We start from the raw sequence: 7088 nt of genomic DNA, 5'->3' as shown, positions 1-7088 counted from the left end.
ATTTAAAATAGTTTAAAACCAAATTTTCATTCTCTAAGGAGGGAGATGTGACATATTTACTATTATATATCTATTTTAACACTAATATTTGTTTCAATTAAATATATATTTAAAAATGCATTTAACTTATATTATTCACTAAAATTGCCAAAAATTCTCGAGTATAAGAATCAGCAGTATATGTGGGTACGAAAAAACTAGAGTGTCGTCGGTATTGTTGTGCAGTCTAAAATTTTTTGAAACTCTCATTACGCGTATAAAATGTACAAAAAGACAGTATATATATATATATTATTGGTTTGCAACAATTGGTATACTACGAACCTCAGAAGCTATAACTGTGATTAACACTCCTACGAAAAAAATATTTACATCCACTAAAGTGATTTTGGGGCCTATCAGGCCCCATATATTTTTCCAATAGAAACACAGTGATTTAGCAACATTCATTACAAACAACTTTAGAATGGCTCTGACAAACATTTTTTTTTACAATTTGAGTAAACAATTTTCGACTGTCTATCTTTTGATCTGCCGCACAAATGGCATCGTCCTCTTTTTGCCCTTTTTGCAGGCGGTTCACATGAGGTTGTTTTGTCATTATCTTTGCAGTAAATTTCTTTGATTTCAAGCACCAATTGCCGTATAAATTCTCTTCTGGCTCTTGATTTATGTTGACGAAGAAATTCTGGATGTTTTGTCGAGTATAGAACGAAAGCATTGTACGCAGCAAGATCTAGAATGTTATAGAATATGCAGACTGACCAGCGCTTTGATCGCCTCTTTGTTGTATAATATCTCACCAGTTGATCGAGAGTGTCGACACCTGCCTTCGTTGCATTGTAAAGATTGACGATTTCGGGCTTTCCATTCTCTTCTACTTCACCAGACTGATGCTGAAAACTCAGTAGTAGCACATATTTTCCTGGTTTGTCTGAGTGCCTGAGAAGAGTGATGTCGTCATGGTAGAAAAACTTTGGTGATAACTCTCTAGATTTTGCATTTATTTCAGGAGGCAGGAAGGTTCTTGATTTCCGTATGGTTCCAACAAGTCCTGTTCTTTTGTTCGTAGGTACTTGGCAAGTGTCATTGTTGTGAAGAAATTATCTGTCGTTATTGTCCTTCCTTTTCCAAGAAATGGCTGACTCAGTTCTCTGACTATTCTTTCTCCTTGATTTGTTTCTGTCGTATTTCCAACCTTTCCAGTATAAATTTGAGCGTTGAGGAGGTAACTTGTCTTTGCATCTGTTAGGCACCAAATCTTTATTCCGTATTTGCCTGGCTTTATCGGAATGTATGTTCTGAAGCCAACTCTTCCTTTGAAGTTACATAGTTGTTCATCCACTGTCAGGTATTCGCTTGGGTTGTAACTGTTTTGCAATTTTCAATGAAAAATTCCAGACACCAGAGATGGCGGCATCTTTGATTTCTCTATTTCTTTGAGAGTGGATGTCAAATCTGATTTTTGAGCACATTTTTTGAATTTGTCTTGTGTAATCAGTTTTCGCAAAAATGGCAAACCGAATTCGGTTGAAAACATTTCGTCTATCGATGCATTTTTGGATTTGCTTATTCCAAGGAAAAGATTAGCTGCGATCCATTTCCAGAGGTCTTCTTCAAAATTGGTTCTTTCATGACGGTGTTTGTTGAGTGAATGATCTGTTCCATCATATTATCAGAAATGAAAATTTTGAATGTTTCGAATGGTGTAGAGACTCTTGGAGCAGCTTGCCTTGTAATGCCTGGGTTCCCATTGAATATATTGAGAGCTGCGGTTCTCCTGTTGATCCTTGAAGGTGTTGTTGAATAACTAAAATTCTTATCTTTGGACAAAAGTTCGTTCACTGGCATCGTAGTAAGATCTTCTTGATTACTTTCTTCACTTTCAGAAGGGTACGGCGCGATTTGTTCATCATTTTCGGCTTCAGAAGGATCATCATCACAACTTTCAGAGTAGTCTTCGACATTATCATGTTCACTTTCATCGTCGGATAGTTTTGTCAGTAAATGTACAGCTTCATCAAGAGATAACATTTTTGACACGGTTTGAAGATTCCAGCTCCTATATATATAGGATTTGTGGATTCTTCTAGAATATTCTAGAAGCTTCAAGAATATTCTAGATTATTCTAAATACTTCTGTAAAGTTTCTAGAATGTTCTAGAACAGGCGTGGGCAAACTAGGCAATAATCAGGACTGTCTAAAATTATTGTTGGAGTAGAGTTATTATCCTAAATATCCATCTTTTGAAAAGAAGTTGTAAAATTAATATATTTTTACTATAATTTGCTTTTTTCGGTTGCCCAGACCTGTTCTAGAATTATTCAGGAAATAAATAAAGTCATTTTTATGTTTTTTTATTTGGGGCCTAATAGGCCCCAAAATACCCTTAGTGGATGTTTTAAAAATTTTTTTAAATATTATTTCGCAAATGTCTGAAAAGTCAAAATATTATTGCTCCTTAAAATATAAAGGGATAGGGTCAGTTAATGGCAATTTCATTTAAATACAAAATTATTAGCCTAATATTAATAACCTTTCAAGTTGCTCTGGGGCCTATTAGGCCCCAATTTTCGTAGGAGTGTTAACGTTCATTAATCGGGAACTTCAGTAGTGACTAGAAACGTATATTGATTTCAAGCATTACAAACTATTTAACTTCATCAGATTAACATCGGACGTTAGTATCTGTACGAAGATATTATATAATTTCAGCTGTGAATAACCTTATCATGCGATAACCTATCTAGCTCCCCGTTATGTGAATTATACCAAAATCAACTTGAAATTAATTCACTCATTGTGAACCCTCGATAGAATATCAAGGAATTTCCTAATAAGATAGACGACTGAATATTGTTTGTAAGTTTCTCAAACTTTTGTATATAAATCATTATTTGTAATAAATATTATTATAAATTGTATTATTGTTGGTTTATTAAAATATATTTATATTAAGAAAAACTGTGTGTATCAATCTTGTTGGCAAATATCATAAATTGGATACATATCGACATTTAATTAACTTCGAAACTTAAATTATCATTTAACTTAGTGTCGGGCAATTTCAGATTGTAATATGTAACATAGGAAACAAAGCAACTGATCCGTAAAACAGTTTCGCTAAGCACTCGTGACATCACTCTGTTGGAGAAATGAATCTCAAGGTCGCTCGCTTCAGAATTTTCTGTTTTATATGGAAACAGGTTGGTAGCGAATGTATCTTTGTGCCAAAAAAAAAAAAAAAAAAAGTTGAAATACACGTATACAAGGGATTCTAGTTCACAATATGTTATGAGTTACACGTTATTCATGAGTAAAGTTAATATTTTAAAATATTTTATCTCTCAGTATTTTTATATGTTACCTTCTAGAATCGTAAGCTGTAAATAAAATATCAATGATAGTGTAAGAAGTTAGTTGTAATTCTATTTAACTTATGTTACGAAAAATAATCTTAAAAGCTAATAAAGGAAATCAAGGAAAATGTATAAGCTTTGTATTTACCTTCAGTTTTGAGGAATTTAATCACTCTCAGTACTTTACTTAGATACATATGCTTTTTGTCTCTACTTCAACTGTATTTCTGTTTTTATTTTACGAATTTAATATATAGCACATTATTTACACAATTGCTAATTTTTTTCTTTTTTATTAGTTGTCCTTCTAAATGACTCTGTGATAACTGGTGGTTTATAAACTAAAAACCGGTTTCGATACCAGTGATTGGCAGAGCACAGATAGTCCATCGTGTAGTATTGTGTTTAACAATACAAAAATATTGCCGGTTGCCTGAGACAACATGGCTTTACGGTGTTCAGTGGGGTCTTCGACTGTTTAGTGCTAAGGATTATGGCTTTCATGTACCCCGGAGCACTTTTTCACGTTTGTTTCAATTACGGTTCCGTTTGCTATACGGTGCACCTTCATAGAAAAATTAGGCATTGGTTCCGACTGGTGTTCTGACTTTTACTAGATATCCCAGAAAGTTGATGCTAACAAATATCACAATATCCAAACCAAATATGAAAAACACTTGAAGTAAGAAAAGTTTTCCAGCATGGTATAGCATTGTTTCGTGTTGTTATGGTTGCCACAGAAAAATCTTCATTTTATAAAGCAGAGTGGATATCATTTATTATTTAAAAAACATAATAATAGCAATTATACAAGATGAAATATTTGCACTGTATAGTTTGAACCTCAAGAAAGAATAGTTTTATTAAAATCAAGCATCAGGCCAAACGAACCGTTGAAATTGAAATCGGTGCTATACTATTCTGTGCGTGAACACATGAGCATACCTACCTATTTGCCTTCTAAATGTTGGTTTAGAAATACACACGCTTGCTGGAGGATCCGTGGAAAGTTTATCATAATGCGTGTCCAAGATTAACTACTCTTGCAAAAGTTTTTATAATGGGAAATTCTGATAGGCAATAATAGCACGTAATCATTATAATCATAGTAATTACAAACTGACCAAAAACAACCAAACAATCAAAGTGAAAACTTTAGAAACGATATAAGTTTGGCTTGGTTTTTTTTTTAATTTCGCGCTAAGCTACTCGAGGGCTGTCTGCGCTAGTCGTCCCTAATTTAGTAGTGTAAGGCTAGAGGGAAGGCAACCAGTCATCACCACCCACCGCCAACTCTTGAGCTACTCTTTTACCAACGAATAATGGGATTGACCGTAAATTATAACTCCCCCACGGCTGAAAGGGTGAACATGTTTACGATATCAGTTGTTGTTGTTGTTATCTTTCTTCGGTGTAGAAGCCGATTACTTAAATGTCAGTTATAATAAATTAATAACGAGTCTTTTTGTAATAGAAAACATATAATTAAAGGAAAGGAAATTATAATACAGTTAGTAAGTTTTTGAAAGGGACGGTTACCTTTATAAATATTTTGCCTCACATTTCTTGTCCTATAGCTTTTGTTTATTAAGTCAAAATAAATTATATAATATAGTTAGAAGTATATGCGTAACTTGGTGGCTGTGGCTATTACAACAATTACCAGCTTATGTCGTCCTTGAGACACACAAATGATGACTGCGGTCCAAGTTAAGCAATTTAAAGATAAGATACACGCTGCCGTATAGAATAGGTTCTCCTTATCTGAAATCAGTACCAACCTTTTAAAGTCACGTTTCTTGACACTGATGGGTTGGCTTGTCAATTTTATGAGGGCCCCGGTGTATTTATCATACTTACAGTTCTCATGAATCTTCTCTCGCTGTTTGACGAAACAAGTAGCATCTTATTTAAAATTCAAGTCACGTGTTTTAAAAAACTACATATTCAAATGAACAACTAGTATTAGCCTTTAAATATTAAAATGTGTCAAGTTTTGCAAAACATTACATTAACTTTAATCAGAACAAAGATTTGTTAACATTTGTGAAAAATTTAAGATGTTCTCTTTTTTAAAATAAATAGTATGTGTCCAAAGCAGAAACTCTTCTGAAACCTTACATATAAATGAAACATTCATCATTTAAATAGAACAAAATATATACCACTAAACCTATTCGAGTATTAACGATAGTATTTCTGACATCAGAAATGATTTTATTTTCGTAGACTTATTTGAGTGTGAATTAAATTATATATACGTTTCCTTACAGTGCATAAGTGGCAACAGTCTACTTTTCTAAGCCATGGCACTTAAACATAAGTACTAGTGCTGGCATTAACAGAAATAAAATGGCTGTTTTAAAGCTTTTTTTTTTTAATTTCGCGCAAAGCTACTCGAAGGCTATCTGCGCGGTTTAAAGCTTCAAACCAATTTTGTAACAGGCTCCATACTTGCGGAGAAGAAATACTGTATATTAATGGTCCCCAATCTTCTAAAGAAGCTTTATAGAGAGTTTATGCACTCAGAAAAGAAATTAGTGTATATTGGCGGTCTTTAAGTTTCAAAAGAATATTTTGGTGTGTTGGTATTTTTTTAGCCTAAAGCTATACAGTTTCTATCAGCGCTCTCTCCACTTCCTGGAAACGAAACTCAGATTTTAGAACAGTAAGTTCTAAAGTTTCAAAGAAAGAGGTCTTTCTTTGTGAACCTGACGATGACCGAAGAAGGTCGAAACGTTGTTCGCTCTTCTATGTAAAATATTTTCTCAACCCAAACGAGCCGTTTTTGCATATCAGTAAGTTCGTATACTTACTGCTGACACACAACTCTGTAATATACTTTATGCAGTCAGAGAAGTAATTGGTCTAGCTTCCTAATCACCGAGTTTAAAAACGTCGTCACACTTCGTCTAGCCACCATGAAAACAAAACAGTCTTTACCGGTGGTTGCCAAGCTCCTAACAAATATTGCAATATGCTTCCAGAGAAAAACGAGTCTACCCTGGTGGCCTCAACTTCAAAACAATTTACTCAAATAATAATACTTATATCGTTAGTAATAATCTTGTCGCTGAGCCAATTTCGTTCAGCTCTGGTTTCATTCTGTTAATTAACAAAGTTTTATTTATTCATATACTCTCTTCGTAACGTTCTCTTACGATAATTTGAAAAATACTGTGATGTTTGACGATATCATGTTTGCCAAGCACGTGTTCACATTTACTTGAATTACTACTTGTTATTGAATTTGCATATTCCCTGTGTGTGTTTATAACCACTAATAGCTGAACAAGTATACCTAGAATTAGCTGTAGGGTATTTAAGTTCATATATATAAATTATATGCACTTACGTACTAAAACCTGTTTTTAAACCTGAACAAATTTTGTATTATACTTTCGGATCTAAAACTAATCTAATGAACATACAGATAGTTACAATTAACGACAGTAGCTGTCAGAGAGTGAGCGTGCTTTCTTATAGTAAAGAGACCTGAGGCTATCTGATGAGCCCACTGAGGGGAATCGAACCGCGGATGGTAGCGTTGTAAATCGGGAGACATGACATAGCAAGTAAGGCACAATTCAAAATTTGTGACTTATTTTTAAAAAATCAGCATTATAGAATTAGCTTTAAATATACAGAAATTTCATTTTTTTTTAACGGCGTTATCAAATTAGTGTGAAAAGTGTAAAAGTGTCATGCGATAATTTTTATCATCGACA

The sequence above is a fragment of the Tachypleus tridentatus genome, chromosome 4 (assembly GCF_004210375.1).
Source record: "Tachypleus tridentatus isolate NWPU-2018 chromosome 4, ASM421037v1, whole genome shotgun sequence".
NCBI lineage: Eukaryota > Metazoa > Arthropoda > Merostomata > Xiphosura > Limulidae > Tachypleus > Tachypleus tridentatus.
The sequence above is the reverse complement of the archived record's forward strand: the minus strand, read 5'-3'. Positions refer to the sequence as shown.